Genomic DNA, 23,868 nt, shown 5'->3' with positions numbered 1-23,868 from the left:
ATGCTCTGACTGATGTCCATAGCACAGTGTATCTGAGCATGTGTGACCCACATACCATTCTCCAGTCTGCTAAATCAGGACCCACTGCATTGGTTCCCAAGTGTGTCAGATACCTCTCACTTGCCTATCCAGAGTTATTCTCTATTCTTCTTATTCTCTGGTTTGTCCTACCAAAGTGAGCTACACTACACAAATTAATACACACCTTTGACTTCCTGTTGGATCCAACTGGTGAGAAGTCAGAAGAAGTGGCATGCGCTCAGGGTAACTATTCTTGGATGTTGCATAATCCCTTCTGGTTTCCCTACACCTTGACTACATTTTTGTATACGGGCCCTTTATTAAACTCTCCTTGAATTAATCTGAGTATGCCATCCATTTCCTACTGTTTGAACTTGTTTATTCCTATTGAACTTGTTATTGTGATTTCATGATTAAACATTAGGTATTAGAATAAAAGATGGATTCAAAAACAGACGAGCAAATGCTTTAAAAACTGAATTGAATACTTTGGGAAAACTCAACAAAGCTAAGTCAATTAAAAAAAAAACTATTGTTAAATTAGATAAGGATGTGAAACTATAAAAAGTAACGCAAAAATAACAAAGACCTTGAAGGATTTTACCCTCAAATTGCTTTCCAAGGGTTTTTAGGTTCTAAAGCTCTGATTTAAAGACACCTATACTAGAGATCACAGGCGATGAATTAGGAGTGTGATTTATACCCAAAAACCAAAGGGAATTAAATCTGCAAACTATTTTCTCAAAGGAAAAACAATGGACCTATTTTATTTGTTAGTGATGGCTAAAGAAAGGTATGATGGGAAAATGACATGTACGTATCTTTAGCATCTTAATTCACATGAATATGCCTATGAACAGGCATAAGAAATTTTAAAACACATTTCTAATAAAAATACTAAATAGCAATAGGGGTGCCTGGGTGGGTCAGTCCTTAAGTGTCTGCCTTTGGCTCAGGGCATGATCCTAGAGTTCTGGGATTGAGCCCCGCCATCGGGCTCCTTGCTCAGCAGGAAGCTTGCTTCTCCCTCTCCCACTCCCCCTGCTTGTGTTCCCTCTCTTGCTGCCTCTCTCTCTGTCAAATAAATAAATAAAATCTTTAAAAAAATACTAAATAGCAATAATTGAACACTTTTTCTTAATATGAAAAACATCTATTTTAAAGTAATAAAAGTAGATTAAAAATAAGTATGTACAGAAAAAAAACCCCAGTAAATTACTGTCTTTAATATTCAGAGATTATGCAAATTAAAAACACTAAAATCCAAAAATACATGAACCAAAATAGTACTGCTGGAAGACAACATGGAAAAAAATGTTTATCCTTGCTAGCAAAGACATGCAAATTTAGATATCAAAGCTAATTGTTTTTGTTCATTCAACTAGCAATAAATATTTTGATAAATCACAATGTTATTTGTGGGCAAAGCTGCAGGAAAATTGGCATTCTCACATGTTACGAGTGAGAGTAATCCTTTTGTCCGTTTATTCTACACTCTTTTTAGTTCTCTGAGATTACATTATCTCAGCCCTCATTTTCCTCTGGGATTCCTTTCCTCTTCATCTTGTAACTAATTCTTCCGTATCCATCAACAGTCAACTCAAATGTGCCTTCTTCCAGAACCATCACATCCTTGGGATTACTTTAAAATACTGCCTTTATGCCCTGAAGTAACTCATGAAAACTCCTTTTAATATGAAACATATCTTAATATGAACATATTTCCTCATCTCTTCTTTCCATAGACATTTATAGTCTAGTGATTTTACTAGACTATAAGAAAACTGCGAAAGGTGGAGAGAATTGTTTATATCCCTAGCATGGTACATATTGCTGGGCACATAGTTAATATTTAATTAGTGTGTGTGCATATATGTACATATTTAATACAAATTTAAATAAATACAAAGTGAATAAATGAATGGATGAATCAATGAACATGAAGTATGGAAACATCAAGGATTACTCCAAGTCACTATGTAACACTTGAACATAAATTCTCTTGGGAAGTTCATCTGAAGTGGTCCCTTTCTGTCCTAGAGGATAGGGGCTGTTCTGGTTCACATGAACAAAGAGCTGCATCTCCTTTTGCTATAAACCCTTTTGATTTGACTCAAAAAGTCAGTAGTATATCCTTGAGAGGAGCAAGCAACCAGTGGCTTGGTCTTGGTAGAGAGTGGAACTGGAGCAGAGCTTATGAGAAGATCATGAAGAATGAATCCAACAAGTCTTGAGAATAGTTATTTATCCTGAGTCATGACTGGAGTTCTACCAATGGAGCCTAAGATCAGGACCTCACAGCATCATTAATTTATCAGATATTTAAAGTCATTCAGTTCAAAAAGTTCCCATAATAATGACACAAAAAATATGCCTAAGTAGAGAAAAGGAAGAAACAGTACAGCAAAAAAAAAAAAAAAAAAAAAAGTGCATAAAATTCTACTTCTGAAGGATATGCTTTATTACAGTGCACAGCCCTAGGGAGACAAGGGGGCCCATAGGTCCATAGGTGCCATGTGGAGAACTTGGAAGAAACACTACCCAGTGGCTAGAAAAAGAAAGGGGATAAGCAAAAAATAGAAGAATATACATGAAAAAAATGTTACTTTACTGTTTTGCCTAGGACTGATCCTTATACCTCTTTTCCTGTTGGCTCTTTTTTGCTCTAAGTATAGTACATCCAAAGATTTCTTTAAAAAATATTGGAATTATTTATTTACTTCTAGGCCATGAATTTTAGGACATTTTGAAGTGTAAGAAAAAATGTCTTGGCAGTACCCATTTCCCCCCACAATTTCCTGGAAATTGCATCATAAAATAAAAAACCACAAAGTGAACCGTTTTTACCCATATGAAGAATATTATAATTCAGAGTTGAATCCTGACTTAAGGGCTTTGTATTAAAGTTATGAAAAAATAATGACAGAAAGGCTAAGTCAGTAAAACTAAAATCATAAAGTCATAAAATTTAGTCATTTAAATCATAAATTAAAATTCAATAACCACAGATTGGTGACAGATATTTAAAATACTGATTATAGAATATACTGTAAGACATATAAAAATCAGCAGACACTGCAAATTTACTGTATCATAAATGTGTCCTAAAACTGACATACTATCATGCTATCACTGCTACTACCACTTATAAGAATGATGATGATGATCACCCAATACCACTTAATAGAAACTAACTTAATTTATAATTTAGAAGGAATTTGAGTTTTTTTCAACCAAAAGAAGTTTGAATTAATGCCTTCTATAGACAGTGCTTTAAGAAAAAAAAGAACAGACATTCAAAAAAATGACATTAGTCCATTAACCTTAGAACTACCGTAATTAAAGTAAATATTAAATATATTTCTATTGCAATTGTGGTAGTGGTGATGAAAGTGGTGATGTGTGACTAAAAAACTGCTTGATATACTTTTGGCAAACATAACATAATGTATAAACTTGTCAAATCAGTAAGTTTTACACCTGAAACTAATGTAACATTGTATGTCAACTACATTCAAGTAAAAAATACATTAATTAATTAATTTTTTAAAAACCGGCTTGAAAAGCAAAGTCTAAATTGCCGTTTTTCTCTTTATTTTTCTCCTAAGCAGAGATGGTCTGAATTAGATCAAATAAGGGCTACCAACAAAGGGAAAGGGAAGTTGCTTGAAATAGTGTTCATTTCAGATAAATGATGCTACTAGGAATAATGTTCATTTGAAGCAAGTAAATTCCCATTATAAATAAGAAGGAATGGCACATATTCATTAAAATTAATGATTATCAAAATAATGTCATAATATAAAGTTAAGAGAAAGATTAGAATTATAAAATGGTATGTATTTGGAGATTGCAGTTATGAATCCATGTAAATACATGGACAACAGATAGTGTTACATAAAAGTGTAAGTTTATCAACATTTTTCCTATTTTTTCTTCTATACTATAATATTTTTTGGAGAAGAAGAAAAACTACTGCCACCAACTTTCACAATAAAACTTTATAGAAGACTTCAGCACAGCACTATAAAAATGGAAATCTCATGTCAGCTATAACTACAACGTGATTAGCCTGTGACAGGACAATGAAACTAAATAAACAGGTAGATAAGAGGCAGAAATTATTCATCAAATACCAATGAATGAAGGAGGAATATATTGGAGAGGTAAAAAAAAAAAGAAAAGGCATCCATCAAAGTGATTTGAAATTTTAATAAAGTTACTTTATACATGAGTAAAATGAGTCTTGCTAATAAAACCAAATACAAATAGGTTAAAAAATCATATTCACAAAGTAAGGTGACTCAAAATTGCAATATGGAAAAAGTGTTATCTGGTAAAGCAGGTAGTTCTAAAGTTCTGGCAATTATATAAAACAAATACAGCTATTACTACTGATAAGAGAAACTCAAAAGCAGGGAAAAGAATATAGTTTAGCATATACATTAAAATGCTAACTCTCTTCTAAGAGGGAAAGATCATATTTTATTACACCCCTTTAAAGCTATATTTTCTTAGCCAACTCTATTACATAATGAAAAACTATTTCCCTTATTTTTACTGTCATTAAAATCAATCCTATGATCTTCCTTCTATTGGGTAATGAATTTTTATCATTAAAATGAATCTGCTCGGGGCGCCTGGGTGGCACAGCGGTTAAGCGTCTGCCTTCGGCTCAGGGCGTGATCCCAGCGTTATGGGATCGAGCCCCACATCAGGCTCCTCTGCCATGAGCCTGCTTCTTCCTCTCCCACTCCCCCTGCTTGTGTTCCCTCTCTCGCTGGCTGTCTCTATCTCTGTCAAATAAATAAATAAAATCTTTAAAATAAATAAATAAATAAATAAATAAATAAATAAATAAATAAAATGAATCTGCTGTTTACATGATATGGTTAAAATTTTATATAATTCTTTGTATTTGGAAAACTCTATAACATTAAGAATTTGATTAGTGTATAACCTACTTATGAAAATTAGTATAATTAATCTATTTCAAAAACTAGCAGCTTTTAAATTAAAACAAGACTTGAGTTGTTTGGATTCAGTCTAAATGCTGAATTTCAAGTTACTGTTTCATTTCATGTGTTACTTGCTTAGACTCAAGAAAGAAGGCAGATAGCCCTTCCAATGGGCAGTGAACATATACAAAATTTGTGTGCGTTTAGGACAGGAACTGGTACTGAAATATATCAAGCATGATTTGCGATAATAATAAATAATTGCATAAACAGGTATACTGTTGCTATAGAAATGCGGATGCTCGGGATAAATAATACTTCCCTTAATGACTGACACTGTCCAATATATGCAACTGAAATAACACACACCAGAACCTCGCTGCAATTCTGCCAGACAAATGAAGACCATTCTTTCGTAGTTAATATATTCAGTGCTTGATGCTATTTCAATTTCACTTAAATTAGGTTATTTTTTATTTGTTCTTATTCTATCTTCTTTCCTGTATTATCCCATTATTGCCTATTATGTGTTGGGATGGAGAATGTAGTCTTCTTGATGAGCTTCCTGTCTTTAAATACTACACAGCTCTGAAGAGTCCCTCTCATTGTATGGAAAATACTATTTTCAGAAGGCTTAGGGGCATTTTTGCACACTGTACTGCCATAAACAAGACCTATATTTAATAGCTGCCTTATTATTCTTGCTGCTTGGTGAGCAGGGATGTAGTAGAGAGAAGAATTCTTCAGGGGGTGAGGCTGAAGGTCATCTCTACTACTCTAATACATGAATCTAAAATCATGAATTTGGGAATGTGTAGACAGAAAGAGGTCATGCTCAGAAAGTAAAGGATAGTACAATCCAATTACCCAAGGCTTTTAAATATGAAAGTCAAAAAGCAGTCTTTTTATAATACACACTAAGAATACATGTACATGTTAATCCTTTCTGAGCTTAAGATCATTTCAACCAACATTTATAAGCCTAACACTTTCTGAAGCATTGATACAGCACTCACTGTCTAATGGAGAAAAAGGGTAAAATAACAATTAATTGTAATATATATATTATAAGGGCATGCATATATGCACAAATTATTATCTTAAAATCATACAGGTCAATAAAACCCACTGTCACAGAGTCCAGGCCTAAACTGAGAAGAAGAACCTAGAATCAACACGGGCTAATATGTTTAAAGACCAAGTTTCACATAGACAATGATAAAAGTTTTTCTGAGTTCTGGGAATTATTCTCTATAAAAGCAAAGTTCCATAACTGCATAGAATAATTTTTAAAGTTTTATTTTTAGTAGCGTTATCTGAGCATGAGCACCATGTCAAACAGTGTCCCATGCTTGTCTTCTTTTACCATTCAGTTCTTACAGCAACCCTATGAATAAAGTATTATTGACTCACATTTGTTACTGGAAAGATTTCACACCATGTGTTTTATGTACATTAATTTTTAGTCACAACAATACCTCTAAATAGATATTATCATCCCCATTACTCAAATTAGGAACCTAATTTAAGAAAGCTACTAGAGATTAAAAATACAGTACATGGCAAGGATGGAATTTGAATGGAGGTTTCTGGCTCCAGCCTCAACTAGCTTCCCAACTCCCTACTGACTAGTACTCAGATTCCAACCAGTCATTCCAGCTTCACATCTCTCCCTTCTCCCTACCATATACCCTACAGTCCAGATAAATCATACCTTGCCACATTCCATCACCTGCTTTCTATGCACCTAGTAACCTTATCAGCCTTTACAGTGGTTCAAATTTTACTCTTTGACAGAACCCAGTTCACATTTTCTGCCTTCTCCAATAACTCCAAAATAACTCATCATCCTGGTTCCTAATTGTGTTTACCCTTCTCCCAAAGCACTTTCATGGTGAAACTTGTATTACAGTATGTTACATTAACCTGCACCTGGGCTGAGAACTCCTGGAAGGGCCAAGAACTGCGTATTATTCATCTTTCTAGTGCACAGAATGGATCACGATTCCCACTTCGGTGGTCAGTAAGGTCTACTAGTTTTACATCAGTTCACACATCAAGTCTTCCACATTGTGGTCATTACCTCTTTTCCTACTCTTCAAGAATCTACTCTCTAGAACCAACAGATCACTTCATGTTTCTCCCACAAGTGACTCCAAGATTCTGCTTTGCTCACATTTTCCTCTACACATTGTACCATTCCCTTCCCAAACCTAATATTTACCTAAAAAATTTAACTTTCAAGTTTCAACCTTTCAAGATTCAACTTTATTGCTGCCCCATCCAGGAAAAGTCCTTGTAAACCTAAATATTATATGTTTTTCCTTCTCTATATTCAATTTTAATGGTATTTGTCAAACACATCATAATTGGCCTGTACTGTGATCGTTTTAAGCATTCTAGAGAAAACAAGCATGTTATTCTTCTATTTACCCCCAGTTAAAACACAAAGCCTTGCTATAATAAACATTTATTTGATATTATCTTGATTTAATTTGACTTCTCTGGGTTATAAAACTAGTATATAATAAAATGAACTAATTCTTCTGCCTATGTTCCCCCTCTGCTTTGTATTTGCATACACTCTAGTAAGAATTACATTGCATTACATCATAATCACATATATAAATTCCAAGGCAGGAAGGAAGTTGGCCAACTTTAATAGTTGACACTGTCCAAGATGTACAAGTAAAATATCACACGAGCATGCCATAATTCTGCCAGAAAAGCAAAGGTTATACTTTTAAAATATGTACTTAGTGCATAATTCTCTTTGGATAATTTGCCTAAAATTAGGTTAGTTTTTATTTGTTTTTAATCCCTCTCCTTTCCCATAGAGATCCCATTTCTAGACATTAAAGTATAGAAGCAAGTAAGTCACAGAGATAACTGAAAATGTTCACTTAAGCACTATTTGTGGAGACAGTATTTTAGATATCGTATTTGAAATTTCCTCCCCTAACTGGCAGGGGTTGGAGCCAATAAACTTCATTATTCTAACTCCAGCAGCAAGACCATACCTATGGTTAATACAGCTACACCAGATTGCCTTCCTCCAATACCGTAAAACATCTAATATATCAGCCTCCTCTAATTCTGACTCTATAATTTCCACGCAACCTTGTGATTGTGATTATTATTTAGCTTTCAGTACTCTTCTGCCTATAGGGAAAAAAAAAAGTTTCTAATAACCAAATTCCTCATTTTAATTTTTACACACACAAATAGAACTCACAAATTCTGCATATTCTAATCATTTTGTCCCTACTAAAATAACTTATATCATAAACCAACAAACTAATCTTTTCAGTTTTAAACATTAATTTCATGAGCTTGGTTAACATGGGTCTATCCTCAGGAAAGTGAGTCCATTTTACAGGCCAAGGACTACATCCCAGACGATGACAAGAAACAAGTGCTATTATCTTCAAGGCCTACTAGTTGTCAACTGATCAGCGGGATTTTAATGCTTATAGGTTAAAATCATTATTTTAATATTACCAAATCAAAATGCTTTTGTTATATTTTTAAATGATAATGCTTATGATTTTATTCTGGCAAGGATCATTTACTTATGACATTGGATAAAAGTAGTCTTTAGTAATATATTCTATTTACTTTATAAAGTTTCATTTTGTTTCATTTTGTTTGAGATGTAGAGACAGAAAATATGGAAGACCCAAATATTTTAACTCGTAATAGTGATTCACCAAACGTGACACCAACTCAGCTACTACATATCACAGATGTGCACTTAGAAGATAAATCTTAGAGTATTTTTACTAGAAACCAAGATTGCAGTGAATGCATATATTGTATATATCATATTTAAAAATGGGAAGATGAAAATGCTTTTCTTATTTATTATTTTACTGGTAAACCTATTTTGCCCACGCTTCTACTCTGCTGGATTAGTGCAATGTTTACCTATGTTGACTACTATACAAAATATTCATTTTCAAGATTTGCAAATGCTGGTGTATATAACAGTAATTTAAATTGGCTCTTAAAAATACCAAACAGAAAATCTGCAGAAGAATTTAATGGTATGAAGGGATTTATGCTTAATCAGAATGTCTTACGGGGAACTTCTATTTTTTTCCTATTTTCATGAGGTTTTTTTTTTAAGATTTTATTTATTTATTTGTCAGAGAGAGAGCACACAAACAGGGGGAGCAGCAGGCAGAGGGAGAAGCAGGCTCCCCGCTGAGCAAGGAGCCCTAATGGGGACTTAATCCCAGGACCCTGGATCAGGACCTGAGCTGAAGGCAGAGGCTTAACCAACTGAGCCTCCCAGGCATCCCTCATGAGCAGGTTTTTGATCAAGAAATGCTAGTAGATTCATTCTGTCCCTTCAATGCTTACCATGAAGAGGGCAGAAACTCATTTCGTTGGTAACTTTAAGAGAACATACTGCACATGCCCAGTTCAACTCCTTTTTCTCAGTTCAGTTCTACCCCATAGAGAAGATGCATTCAGGCCTGTTTTTATCCATTTCCCTATGGCAGAGGAGTGTGGATGTCTGTCCAGCCATTCCGGTGGCTGGGAGGGCATAAATGCCTAATTCAGAGATGACCCCCATTTTATGTGTACATGTAAAGCATGTTCTCCACTTCAGCCTCTACCAGGGATAAAACTGGTACTTTGATCTCCATCTGCTTGGCACCTGTGTCTGTCTCAGAAGTTTCCAAATTATGGAGTTGTGAGTAATATGATTTGCCCAACCTCTAAAATCCCAACAGAGCAGTCTGCTAAAATAGAAGTAGAGCTCTACATCGATTGGATACTGTCAGACTGCCTATTGTTCGTCATTTGGTCAGTTACTACATGCCAGGTATTGTCTAGGCATAGGAACACGGCAGGGACAAAAAACAAAACCCAGTATCTTAGGAAACCAATACTAAGCACACACCACTGAGCTACAGGTCAATCAGTAAGGAAATAGGAAAAGGAACACATCTGTGTTTTCTTTTTCATGGATTTCAGAGTATGAATTACAGTATTTCCAATAGATTGATTACAACAAAAAATAATAAGCAGATATAAAACTGATATAAAACTCCAGAGAGTCAAACATTTTGACCCACAAAAACAGCAACTGTCATATGGTTGAGTCTAATAATTTCACGTACAAAAATAAGCAAGAAAATTCTATCTTCTTGGAACCACACAAAAGACCATACAAATGTTGGAAAATCTGAAATAAAATTAACTTAATTAATGATTACAAAAAGAAAGTTTAATTTAAAATAGGGTTTAAAATAAATAGATAAAATAGGGCTTGATGTGGGAATATTACTTTTACAAACTGATTGGATCTTATCAATTCTGGGTAATAATATCATTTCCTTTCCCATGACAAACTAACAGAAGCAGTATCAGTGTTCTTTTAATACAACTGGATATTAAAGATTAAATATCAAAAGGCACACTGATTTACTTTTAATACAATTGATTATTAAGGATTAATATTAATAACAATATTAATATCCCTTCTAAAGTGCTTCTCATATTTAAAGCACTTTACAAATATTAATTCTGAAAAATCATTAATAGTGTCAATCCAAATAGTTAATTTTCGTGTTTCAAAGATAGTCCATATCCATAATGCTTTACACATCTGAAAACAGGAGACTTGACTAAAATCCTGACAAACTGTTAACCACAAACTAACAAAGACACAAATACAACCCTTTTCTGTACTTATAAAAGATTATAATCACCAGGATCCTATCAAAAAAGGGGAGGCATTTTCCCAAATAATCTGAGAGCTGTTCTGTTCCTTAGCAAATTAACAAAATTCTTCAAATTGTACACTCAGTAAAGAATTATTTAAAGTTAGGGAGTGAAGGTAAGCAGGGGAAAAAGAATGGATCCAGTGGGAGCGGGGGAGAAAGGCAGTCATGGGGCAGTTACCCCAGCAGAGATGGCGCCAGCCTGCAGAGACTCAGGTCCCCCATGCCAGGTGGAGCTTATGCCCGCCACCGCCACGGTTCGTCTGTTAACTGCCGCCATCTTGGTTGATACGCACTATGAACAGGCATGCTAGTTTATTACAAATCTCTCAACTTCAAAAGTAGACAAAATAAAGAGGATATAAGATGACTTCCTGAAAAAGAGTAAGAAATTTTGCAAAACTTCATGCAGCGATTTCCTTAGATTATTTTTCATCTTTGAAATCTCAGTTGGGGATATGATCTCCAAGAGTCCAGCATTATGATAACATTTCAGAAAAAAGAAATGATAGTTTTAAAACAACCATATTTTACAGAAACTTGCAGCACATCCTAACCCCTTACTTTTCCTCTCTACAAAATTAACTGAGATGGTTTAGTAGTACATTTTTACTATAATCTTTTGCAAAGGGAGAACTCTCTGGTGTAGCTCAAATACCTAGGTCTATGCTTATCAAGGTTGGCTGGGGTTTTATTGGTTTTCCCTAAGGTCAACACTGAAATAACTTCAAACTTGAAAATGTACCATTTTATGTAGCTACTTCGTTATTTGTAATCACAGCATTCAAATGAACCTGACTCTAAATAAATACACTGATTCAGATAATTGACAGTTGGGTCATATTGAAAAGTTATGTGAGGACAAACTGACAAAATGCTTTTTCTAAATGACAAATTTAAGTTACTATAAACCTGAATATAGATTTTAACTTTCTAGAAAATATCTGAGGCTGGGAGATAAAATTCAATCCATAGGAAGAAATTAAATACATATGTTTACAATTTAAGGAGGTCACACAGTAATCTAGATGGCATCAACAGACATTATGAAATTATGAGTATTATTTGAGTAAACATAAACTTTCTCTCTCTTAATATTCTATCACACACTTACAAACTGAAATGTTTTATATTTATGAATTTTGAACTCTCCAGAATGTACAGTCTTGGTTTTAAAATCCAGTAGAGACAACTGCAAACAGAAAGCAAATGATCATGGTGCAGCCTTTAGAAGCACAAAACTTACAGACATACTCAACCAGTGGAGCTCATGTCTTTCTGGGACACTCCTATATGAGGCAATTTCTAGATGTACATGTGTAAATGAGTTCTAAGCATTTCTGAAATAACATTTTCAAATATAGTATGGATCAAGAAAACAATGAAATGGTGCTTACAACAAATACACTAACAGAGAAATCTAAACTTCCTGACTATTTGAAGAAAAAGACTTCCAACAGCTGAGTAATATTGGAATGCTGACTGTCAAGTTCATCAGTGAATCGAGCTCGGCACCTAGAGGAAGGGCTTACCATGTAGAAGGCACTGTGCTCGGCACTTAGAGGAAGCAAAAGCAAATACGACTTCACTTCCTCACATGTATTATGATTAGGGCAGATGCCAAAGCTCACACCAAGTCAGCCCAGTTACTTCCACAGCCTTTTCCAGCTCAAATTTTTTCCAGTCTCCCAGCAATACTCACTTACAGGATGTTGTTGTTGTTTTTCTGGGAAAAGGACTTTCCCCACCCTTGTTTTTGTGTCTCATTTTATTCCTATTTTTAATTTATGCCATCTTGTTGTGTTTTATGCACTCTTCAGTTGCCTTAAGACCATTCTACAATGAGGCAGGGTATAAAGACACAAAAAGGAAAAAAAAACAAACACAGAAAAATAAAAGTCAGGACACACTTGAAAGTCAAATCTTAAACGTCAAACTCCTTCTCAGTCTGCACACTGGCCTTGGAATCAGAATATCTAGATTTTAATGCAACCTCAATATATATGAAACTTTAGGCATGATTCTGACCCTCACTAAACCTCAGTTTTTATCATCTGTCAGTAAAGAGAGAAACAGCCATGTCACAGGAGTTTGGCTGCATATCACAAAGTAGTTGACTGAAAGAAGCGTTTAACAAAAAACAATTTTATCTCCTTCATTTACAAATTCATTAGCAGTCTATTACACTGATATTGCAATAAAATGTCAGTCAAAAACATGGTATGCCTTGATAGCAAAAACAGAACAAGTGTAAAATCAGAACACAGATAAAATTAAGACACTAAAACCAACAAAATCAAGATAAGGCTTATTCTAAAATTGGCCCACATTTTCTTACAGTTGCTACACCAATTTCAAATACCTTGCAGAATGAAAAAAAGGTATTTATTTTTAAGGAATAAAAAACAGTTCATTACTTTCTCTAAACTTCTGCATCTTAGGGCACATACATGACTCCCCCTCCCGAGGGTACATAAATAACGTCAAGATGAACATTTTCCTGTTGCATTACTTTTGAAAAATCATCAACAAACATTTTTATATAAAAATAGTATATTTGGGTTACAAAATAGGATTCAAGATTTCCTTGAAAATTTTTTTGAAAAAATCCTGAGATACCAATAATAATTTTCACTTGTGAAGAACTCTTTCAGGCAAGTCGCCCCAGATTTATCTATATATTTTAAACAACCCTTATCGAAATCTCAGCAGGCTTTTTGTTGTTGTTGTTAAAATTGACAAGCTGAATCTAAAATGTATATGGAAATTCAAAGAACTCAGAATACCCAAAACAATTTTTAAAAGAAGTAAAAAGTTGGAGTACTTACACAATCTGGCTTCAGAACTTAATATAAAGCTGCAGTAATTAAAACAGTGGTACTGGTATAAAGATAGACATAGAAATCATTGAAACAGATGAGAAAGTACAGAAATATGCCCTTAATGGGTACAGTTAACTGATTTTTTACAATAGAGCCAAGGCAATTTAAGGATAAAGGGTGGTCTTTTCAAGAGACGACCCCTTCACATCATATGCAAAGATTAACACAGAATGGATCAGATCTAAATATGAGAGCTTAAACTATAAAACTTCAAAAATAGAAACAATAGAAAAATCTTCATGATCTTAGATTAAGCAACAACTTCTTGCATAAAACACCAAAAAGATAATCCATAAAGAAAAAAAAAAAAAAGTTGGTGAATTGGGCTTAATCGAAATTAAAATTTTGCTCCCCAAAACACCATTAAGAAAATACCATGTGCTAGGAGAAAATTTGTGGAAATCATATATCGGATAAAGGACTTGTATCCAGAATATATAAAGAACACTTACAACTCAGTAACAAAAAGGCAAACAACCCAGTTAAAAAAAGGGCAAGAGACTGAATGAACAATTTGCCAAAGAAAAAATACGAATGGCCACATGACTATCATTGGTCACTAAGAAAATACAAATTAAAACCACACTGAGATACCATTATATACCCATTAGAATGGCTCTTTTCAAAAAAGGCTGAAAATAGCAGAAAAGTTGGCAAGGATGAGGAAAAACTGGGATTCTTATACATTTCTGATGGGAATGTATAACACCCACAAAACGAAACAAAACCAAACCAAATACCACTAAGTTTAGTAGTTTCTTAATGGATAAACATAGACTTATCATTGAACCTTGCATTTATACTGCTTGAAAACTATCTATATGTCCACACAAAGACTTGTCCACAGATGCTCATAGCAGCATTACTCAAACACAGAAAGCAATCCAAATGTCTATCAAGTGATGAACTAATAAACAAAATTTGACCCATATAATACTTCTCAGCAATAAAAGGAAAAAACTTCTAAACACATTATAACATTGGTGAATCTCAAAAACATTATGCTAATTGAAAGAAGCCAGACACAAAAGATTACATAATGTAAGATTCTATTTATAAAAATTTTCCAGGAAAGGCAAATCTATGAACACAGAATGCAGATCATCAGTTGCCTAGCTGGGAGCAGTAGCAGGGATTGACTACAAATGAACATGAGGGAATTGGGGGGGGGGGGGGCGGTAATGGAGGTGTTTTAGAACTGGATCTGGTGATGATTACACAAATCTAAATATATCAAAATCATTGAAATATATAATTGCAATGGGTGATTTTTATGGTATGAAAACTACACCTCATTAAGGTGTTAAGATAAAACAATAACAACCAGACATTGAGCATGTAAAGTTCTAAATTAGAGCCATAAACCATTTTGCAATGATTAATCAATGAATTAGTAGCCTGAAATGTTTAACCCAAAAAGAGGACAAAGTGAAAATATAACTATTTTCAAACACTTGACATCTATGTAACATATGATGTATTTGTATACATATGAAATATACCCTTAAGGGGACAACTAAGACTAACGGATCTTAATTAGAATAAATTATAAGAATCCAAATAGAAATCAATATACTGAAGAACTCTCTAAAAATAAGAGCCAACATTTTTTAAAAATAAGAGCTGTCTGAAATCAACAGGCTGCTCCACGAGTCAGCCTATTTCCTGTTACTAAAACTGTTTTAAATGGTTAATTAATCAATGACTTAAGATTGTTCAGAGATAATACCTATATGGAATAGAATTGAATGATAAACCAGATGACCTGCAAAATTACTTTCATTTCTAGAATACTATTATTATTTTCATTTATTCCTGTAAACTGACATATTTAAAAAGAGGCAGCCCTGAAACAAGTAGATTCACTCAACAACAAAACCACAGTCTAGTCCAGGGGCTAGGACAGAGCCTCTACTTGGCTGATGGCTCAGCTATTTAAGGGGTCTGGAGATACGGCTGTCAAAGTTCTAGATAAATACATTGAGATTAGTCCAGGCCAGCTACTAGGGAAACTTAGTCTAACTGTACTAGAACTGAAGGTCGTATTATGGCCAATAAAACAGTCTTATGATCTAATAAGACTTAGGGATATGTATTTTCAAAAAAAATTATCCAAGATTTTTTTTAATTTAAGGAGGTAAGTAGTGATAAAAACTATTTTACTCATTTTCTCAACAAAAATAACATATTTCAACAGTACAAAAATAAGTAGAATTATATACCTGTTAAACTGTTTGTAATAGTTACTTATTGTTAAAATAAATCTCTTGTTGCCTTGAGAAACATCTGACCTGGACTTAGGTAAAACTATTATTTCAGGAATTATCTCTATAGTAGCGTGAATGGGTTTTTTTTGTTTGTTTGTTTGTTTTTTTGGACAGCATTGGAAGCGGAGTGGTAGGGGGTGGATAAGATATACTGGCATCAATTAAAATAAGGTAGATATGATGTTAGTAGAAAGAAATACATGCTTACAATTATAGTGAAATTTCTGAGACTACAGATTTTGCCCTGGCAACCTTGTAGTTTTAGTAAAGCAATGATTATTTTAATAAACTCTTACAAAAAATACCCTTATAGTGACACGCTCTACCTTGATCAAGACCAGAGAATACTATAAATATGTGTGCATGCATTTTATTATAGATTTATACTTTTGTGACTTCACATTTGGGGTTAACTCATTTTATTCATTAAAGAGATGAGATACTAAACACAGCAAGAAGATGTAGCTGAACTGGCCAACAACTAACAGCTATCATCTTGCTCTTGGTTATGCATGAGTGTGTTTCACTGTGTGTGTGTGTGTGTGTGTGTGTGTGTGTATTCAATTAGCTTTGCTTCTTTTTCAAACAATTTAAGATGACCGTCTCAATAAACAAAGAAAATACATTTGACAAAATCTAACACCCTTTCATGTTAAAAACACTCAGAAAACTAGAAATAGAAAGGAACTTCCTGAACCTGATAAAAGGCACCTACAACACACAGTTTACAACATACTTAACAGTGAAAGATAAAATGTTTTCTCTCTAACATCAGAAAGAAGAAAGAAAACCAGCTGTTGCCACATCTCTTTAACATGGTACTGGAGGTTCTAGCTAGAGCAATTATCAACACACACACACACACACACACACACACAAAGAATGAAAAGCTTCAAGACTGGAAAAGAAGTAAATATATCTGTTTTTGTAAATGACATGATCTTATCTACATAAATCCTAAGGAATCCACAAAAAGTCTGTTAGAATTAATAAATGAGTTTATTAGCAAGGTAGTAAGACACAAGACAAGTAAGGTAGTAAGATACAAGATCAACATACAAAAGTGAACTATATTTTTTATAGCAATAGCATCAAAAAGAATAAAATACTTTAAAAATAAACTCATCAAAATAAGTGCAAGACTTGTACACTGCAAAATACTAGAAAATCACTGAAATAAATCACCAGACGGGCATCTGGACGGCTTACTCGGTTAAGTGTCTGCCTTCAGCTCAGGTCATGATCCCAGGGTCCTGGGATCGAGCTCCACATCAGGCCTTGCTCTGCTGGGAGTCCGCTTCTCCCTCTCCCTCTCCCTTCATTTATTCACTCTCTTTCTTGTTCTCAAATAAATAAATAAATATTAAGAAGAAAAAGAAAAAGAAATCACAGGAGACCTGAATAAATGGAAAGACATCTAATGTTCGTGGATTTCAAGGCTTAATATTGTTAAGATGGCAATACTCCCAAATTGATCTCCAGAACGAACATAATCCTTATCAAAATCCCAGCTGTCTTTATTTTTCAGGAATTGACAAGCTGATTCTAAAATTCATACGGAAATGCCACAACAATATTGAAAAAGAACAAAGTTCGAGAACTCATACTTCCTGATTTCAAAACTTACTACCAAGCTACATAATCAAGACAGTGCAGTACCAACATAAAGACAGACATATAGACCTGGGAATAAAACTGAAAGTACAAAAATAAACCCTTACATATATGGTCAGTTGATTTTTGACAAGGGAGAATAGTATTTTCAACATATGGGACTGGAACCACTGGATATCCAAATGCAAAAGAATGATCTTGGATCCCCTTCCTTGTAAGAGACACAAAAATTAATTCAAACTGAATCAGACTCCTAAATGTAAGAGCTAAAACTATAAAATTCTTCAAAGAACACATAGGGTAAATCTTTGTGACCTTGAATTAGGCAATGATTTCTTAGATATGCCATCAAAAACACAAGTGATAAGAAAAAACAGATAAAGAAACTGAAAAGCTAACCCACAGAAATAGAGAAAATATTTGCAAATCATGTATCTGATAAAGGACTAGTATCTAAAATATACAAGGAATTCTTACAAACTCAACAATAAGAGGGATACAACCTAATATTTTTATGTGAGTGTAAGATTTAAGAAGATATTCCTCCAAAGAAGAGATAGTCAATATTAGCACATGAAAAGATTAGCACATTATTAGTCATTAGTGAAACGAAAATAAAAAACACAATGAAATACTACTCCACGCCTACTAAGAAAGCTAGAGTTTTAATAAACAAAATACATAATATAGTACTGTATGTTAACTACACTGAAATTAAAAAATTAAGTAAGAATTTTTTAAAACACAGACTTTAATAAGTGGAATACTCTATATTGCTGGTAGGATTATAAAATGGTGCATCCACTTTGAAAAACAGTTTGGCAATTTCTCAAAATGTTAAACATAGGTATTATGCAAGTCCTAAGTATATACCTAAAAGAACTGAAAACACATGTTCACAAAAGAAAAAATTTTTAAAAAAGGAAAAGGAATGTTCATTGCAACATTATTTGTAACAGCCAGAACATAAAAATAATCAGAAATCATTCAGTAACAAATAATGGAACTTATCTAGGACCTATTATAGGAAGATTTACAGTGTGGGAAAATGACTCACAGAGCTTTCATTCCAACAGGGGAAGACAGAAAATACTGAAACAAATAAACAAGATAATTACAGGTTGTAATAAGGGCCATGAAGGAAAACAGAGCGATGTGACAGAGAAAAACTATTAAAGGCTTACATTAAACAAGGTAGTCAGGGAAAGCCTCTATGGGGATTTGATCTGAAGAATAAAAAGGAAACAATTGCATAAAAAGTGAGGAGGCATGCCTGCCTGCCTGGGGAAATAGGAAGTGTAAATGCCCTCAATGAGGAGACAACTTGGCATGTTTAAAAAACTGACAGAAGGCCAGTGTGTCTAAAACATAATATGTGAGAAGAAAAGTGGCATAAGATAATGCTGCAGAAATAGACAAGAGTTAAATCAGGCAGAGCCCAGAGGCCATAGTACTGAATTTGGATTTTATCCTTCCTCCAACTGGAAGCCATGGGAACATTTTAGGCAGAGTAGTGACACTATCTGATTCACATTTTTAAAAGCTTGCTTTGTCCATCATGCAGAGAATGGATTATAAGGGAGCAATAACAGAAACAGAAAGCACAAACAGGTGGTTCTACTGTAGTCCTGGCAAGACTGTACCTGTGAATTGTATCAGAACTGGGATTCTTTTTAGGTAATTACATACAGCACTTCAGGTTCTAACCTACCTAAGCGTGTGGATACTGGGATGTGTTGCCCAAACTCACTTCTGGGATGAAGCACTTCTTTCTCCAGCTACAGCCTTAGCTAAAGGGACCTCCTGGGGCAGCCTTTATCCAGCAATCAGTGCAGGGGTATAAAGGCTGGCCCCACGCCTGAATGAAGGGCAACCTGAAGGGCCATCCAGCTCCAGGGTTCCCCATGAGGTGCATGATGTCTTCACTGATACTACATCCCCGCTCGCAGTCCTGCTTCCTTTCTTTTCCTCCCAAAAGTTTTGATCTCAAGAGTGTTCTCTCAACACTGTACTGTATGCTGATCCCCATCTCTTAATCTGCTTCCCAGAGAACTCAAACTATGACACTGGTTTAATAAAACTCAGTACATGGTCCTCAGTTTACCTTCTAAAGACGGTCAATTTATAAACACTAATAAACTAGAAATAATAACACACCACTTTAAAAAATCCTAACAAAGTAGTTAGGCTCTGCAAATTATGACATTTTTACTATAGTCCATTAATTTTACATGTATTTTAATTAAATTTCTTGTTTATAAACACATTTGAATGTTATTTTAGCAAAGGCAACAGTAAAAAATATAATAAATGGTGAAAGAAATTGTATCATTAACCACTTTGAAGAACCTAAGAAAAAAGTGGACAAATTTCCTAATCATTTATTGTAGATAAGAAGACAAAACATTATTTACCATTACCATTATAATTGCAACCTAGTATCTCACTCTATACCAATCAAAAGTAAAACTCAGTGGAGCACCATGTTTCTATTACTCTGGAACATTACTTCCTACAATCAGAAAAACATTCAAAATTTGCATATGCAATTCTATTCTTTCAAACAAGGGTCATTCTCTGTATTTGCAAAGCATGTAGTTTTTTAAATAATTTGATGTACACAAGAATAACATATAATCAAATTTCAATTATTCAGGGTGGTGGAAGAAATGTATCACTTAAATCTACCCCATTTAACCCATAATGTGTACTCTTCTTGCCTAATAATTTTCCAAGACTGCTAAATAATGAGTTTTACCTTTTTCCTATTTCATAAAAGTTCTAAAGCATAAGTGAAATGGCTAAAGGGCAGCAACATGAGGGAACTAAGTCAGAAGTACCAAAGTCCCTAAATAATCCTCAAAGTATTCTATGTCTTAAATAACTTAGAGTTTACTGTTGGTAGTGTTTGCAGAAAATTCTTGAAAGGGTCTTTTCTCTGGAGTTTCAGCCCAGATCAGAATTTTACTGCCTTTTGCTGAAGGCCATTGCGAGATTTCCAGAGCAAAAAGAAGGTATACTGTGATCCTTAATGTCAGTTATGAAGATTAAAATGGAGCAAAGAGAGGATATCAGAGATTTAAAATTGGCACATTCTTTACTAAATTTGGAAATACATGTCCATATTTTCACTTTACGTCATAAAATAATTTTTGCAGTGTTTCTGAAATGGCCAGGCAATCAAGTAATATATGACCATGAGTTCCTTGAGGGTGGGAAATTTTATATTCAGTGTGTCACGTGGAGCCTAGAACACAGCATTCAACAAAAGAAAACAAAAAAGAAAATCTTTTAGCTCTGTGTTTCTGCATATACAAATTTCCTGGACTAAAGGAGTGTATTTGAAAACCAAGTATAAGAAAGCCAGTAAAAATCAGATGACCACAGGGAGCCTTTACTGTTCAATCTTCACAACAGTGTTTTGAAATACTGTTAAAAATGGGGGGAGAGGAAATGAGGTTCAGGGACAATATACAACATATCCAAAGTCATATTGCTAATAAAAGTTCCAGAGCTATGAGTCAAATCCTTGCCTTACTAACTCAGTTCTCAGAGTTCTTCGACAGCTGTCAAAGATGTGTTGATACTGAGCGCCTGAAATGGGGCTAGTCTGAATTGAGTTGAACTGTAAGTTCAAAATACACACTGGATTTCAAAGGAGAATGTTGAAAAAATAATACAAAATAACTCAACAGTAATTTTTATATCAATTCCATGTTGATAATATTTTTGGATATATTGGTTAAATGTACAATGAAAATGAGTTTCACCAATTCTGCTTAATTTTTGAATGTGATTATTCAAAAATTTTAAATTACATATGTGGCTTGCATTGTATGTCTATCTGGCAGATTTATCTATAGGAAAAGGTAGACAAGGAAAGAAAGGATACTTCTGCTGCAGAATGACATTGAGGGAAGGGAAGAAGTGATTTTTTACATTTTAATTTGTCTTTAGATTCTCATATACACTTCGACTTTTTAAACGTGAACATACAAAGAACAATTTACAATGTAACACACAGATTCAGTAACAGAGTTATACAAAACACTATGATGACAAAGGTCAACTCTATCCATAACCTCAAGGATGTTGTTATATTTAGGGTGTTAAGCTACATCTTAAGGAATAAAGAGAAATAAGGAAAATATGAGAAGGCAACACAAAGAGAGGAAAAGTGTACCCAATAGCAACACAGCAAAAAATAGTGGCTGAATGAAACATGGGGAAGAAAAGAAGAAAAAAGGGGTAGCTGTACCAGGTTTGTAAGCCAAGAAAAGACATTTTACCTTTATTCAAAAGATCTTGGAGAATCACAGAAGGAAAGGGACATAATCTGATTTGTTTTCTAAAGATAGCTCTCACTGTCTAGAACACAGGTACACTGGGGTGAAGTAAAGTTGGGAAGGTCAGGGAAAGAAACTAATATTTATTGAGTTCCATACATTTGGTTAAGTGTTTTACTCCCATTATTTAATTTGGTGTCATTGTTTATAGCCGAAAAAGAAACACAAAAATTGAGAAATCTTTCATGACGACACAGGTGGCAATTTATACTGAGAAACTGAAGGAAATAAGATGGATACTGATACAGGTAATTTGGAAAGAGGTGATAGCAAAGTCTGGGCACATCATATCTTTATTTTTATTTAAATAAAGTGATGATATTTTGTTGAGCCTGAAGGAGTGAAAATGGATAGGGAACTTGAAAACAGTATAAAAAAGAATTTGTAGTGGCCACAGAAATGAAAGGAATGGAGGGAGCTAGAAGCAGTAAAAGGACTGGTAAGAGGTGCTGAATATCCATTAAATAGTAGTAAAACTAGATAAAATTTATTGAGCTCTTATTATGTACCAGCCACTGGCTGAACATTTTATATGCATTTTCTCATTTAATCCTCAAGACATCTAATCAGGTGAGTATAATTATATATCCCCATATTATATATGCAAATTAGAGATTAAGTAACTTGACCTTTCATCACAGAGGCATGATTCAAATCCACTTCTGTCTTTCCCAAGCCATTTAACCAGGTCTCCAATGTCACTGTAATGTTAACAATCTGAAATTCCATTCTGTTACAACCTAAAAAGGCATCTTTCTTAGAAATGAAGATATACCAAGGCCTAAAGAGCTTGAAGTAACTATCTAAGATCTCAAAAATAGTTCCTGCCAATGCCAGGTCTAAAATCTGTGTTTCAAAATTTGAGACGGAAACACACATTATAATACATCTAGACAATTGAATATTATTTGGTGCTAAAAAAATGAGCTATCAAGTGATGAAAAGACATGGAAAAGACATATGAAAAGAATCTTAAATGCATACTACTAAAATAAAAAAATTATTCTGGAATAATTTATATGACAGTCTGGGAAAGACAAAACTAAAAGGACAGTAAAAAGATCACTAGTTGCCAGGGGTTTGCAGGGAGGGATAAATAGGCAGAGAACAAAGGACTTTTAGGGCAGTGAAACTACTTTGCACAATACCATAATGATAGATACATGTCATTAGACATTTGTCCAAACCCATAGAATGTACAACACCAAAACTCAACTATAAAGTAAACTATGATGATTAGGATTACATTCAGTAGATTCATCAGTTGTAACATGTTACAATTTATTGCAACTCTGGTGGGGGATGCTGCCCATGGGGGAGGCTACACATGTGTGAAGGCAGGAAATAAAAGGGAAATCTGTGTACCTTCCCCTCCATTTTGCTGTGAACTTAAAACTGCTCTAAAAAAGTTTTTAAGAGAAAAAAATTAGGGGATAATAAAAGGTAACAAGATATGAGGAAATTTTTAAAATTTTCAGATGCAGTGTTCAGTTGTGAATATACAATAAAATGGCTCTTCTGCAAAATTATCAGGATACCTGTGCTAGACCTGAAACAGGTAATGACATTTATGGATCTATGTCTTATAACCCTGTAAGCTGCACGTGTTAGCACAGTGCCTTGCATGGAGAAGAAATTAAATATTTCTTAAAGGAAAATAGAGAGAGAGAGGGTGGCATGAAGGGAAAGAAAGGAGAAGGAAGAAGGAGGAAAGAAAAAGATATACACAGAAGGAGAGAGAGAAAGAGACGAGGGAAAGAAAATAGTTTTCCTGGAAAATGTTCCATTTCCTAAAAAGTTTGTGACCATATTCTTTGAAATTCTTTGACTCAGAACTGATGAGGCATGTAAGCCCAAATATTTGACTGCTTTAGGGTACTATCAAATATGCTTTCAGATTTATAACAAGTTAATTGCCCTATTTCCTTTTTGAATTTTCTTTATAGAATTTTCAGCCATTGCTTAACTACACAATTTTAGTGCTGGACACAGTAGACAGATCGCCTTTTTTTTTTTTTAAGATTTTATTTATTTATTTGACAGAG

The 23,868-nt window shown here is 34.0% G+C and overlaps 1 protein-coding gene across 13 annotated transcripts in view; it reads right to left on the bottom strand.

Moving 5' to 3' along the window:
* Positions 1 to 23,868, bottom strand: part of FOXP2 (forkhead box P2) — a 543,660-nt gene that overhangs the window by 426,674 nt on the left and 93,118 nt on the right. Inside the window, exon 3 of one of the 13 annotated variants that reach the window (XM_057304327.1) lies at positions 12,421 to 12,550. The exons of the other annotated variants lie outside the window; for them this stretch is intronic. The gene's annotated coding sequence lies outside the window, so the exon portion shown is untranslated. The remainder of the gene's footprint in view (positions 1 to 12,420; positions 12,551 to 23,868) is intronic. 13 annotated transcript variants of the gene reach the window in all.

The sequence above is a fragment of the Ursus arctos genome, unplaced genomic scaffold, assembly GCF_023065955.2.
Source record: "Ursus arctos isolate Adak ecotype North America unplaced genomic scaffold, UrsArc2.0 scaffold_3, whole genome shotgun sequence".
Classification (NCBI taxonomy): domain Eukaryota; kingdom Metazoa; phylum Chordata; class Mammalia; order Carnivora; family Ursidae; genus Ursus; species Ursus arctos.
Note: the sequence above shows the minus strand (reverse complement) of the source record. Positions and strands in the feature narration are given on the sequence as shown.